Below are 950 nucleotides of genomic sequence, written 5' to 3'. Positions count from 1 at the left end.
TGAAAGAGTCAACGAGTGTGTTTCTCTGTGTAAATTAAATATTTAACAGGATTTAAAGAGACGAACAGGAGTGGTGATGAATGGCGAGGGGGAGAGGGAGTGGAAAGGAAGGGGGGGGGAGAACTTACTCTATTTACTATACAATCCAGTCTTTCACTTTTCTGATTTTGTTTATCTTTTATTTTCCATTTGTCTCTGTTGCACAATGAGTTTATTCTTTAAGAATTATGGGAGGTCGTTATTTTGTTTGTTTGTCTGTTTTTGTGTTTGTTGGTTTGTTTTGGGGCACACATGTTTTCTTTTCCCCTTAATAAAAAATATAGGTTTCAAAAGCACCAAATAGCAGCTAAACGTAAGGTCTGAGATCAAATAACAGCATATCTAAAGAACTATTTACTGTTCTGAGAGCTCCTTTCAGATGATGTTTATTCACAACAGAGGATTAAATGCACTGTATTATAGCAGCGCAGAAAAGTACCCGAGCGTGCTAACGTAGAAAGGCAGTATATAGCTTGAAACAGAAAGACCTGCAGTAGGTCTATCCAAAAAGTCGCAGATTGCTTGGAGGAAAAATATCTGGATGCCCACAATACTAGTATTATTTTCAAAATTAAATTCGCACACTGAAGCAGTTTTTGGGGAGAGTGAAACAAACACAAAAGCATGTTATTCTGTCCAGATCAATTATTAAAGACTAGTTTTAGATCAGATGGGAGTATTTCAAATTATGTGCGTTGGACATCTTTGAAAATCTTAATGCGATATAATTTTTATTGCTAGAATCCACTGTGGTAAGCCAAAAGTTATCTACCCACCTAGACCAAGAGGCTTTCATTGTCAACGTATACCTTGCTTTTTTTGTTAGAGATAAAATAAGAATGATATAGGAAAGTAAATTAGCAGATGGGAGAGGGGATAGAGAGAGAGAGTGAGTGAGAGAGAGAGAGAGA

Source organism: Aplysia californica, unplaced genomic scaffold (genome assembly GCF_000002075.1).
Source record: "Aplysia californica isolate F4 #8 unplaced genomic scaffold, AplCal3.0 scaffold00368, whole genome shotgun sequence".
NCBI classification, from domain to species: domain Eukaryota; kingdom Metazoa; phylum Mollusca; class Gastropoda; order Aplysiida; family Aplysiidae; genus Aplysia; species Aplysia californica.
The sequence above is the reverse complement of the archived record's forward strand: the minus strand, read 5'-3'. Positions refer to the sequence as shown.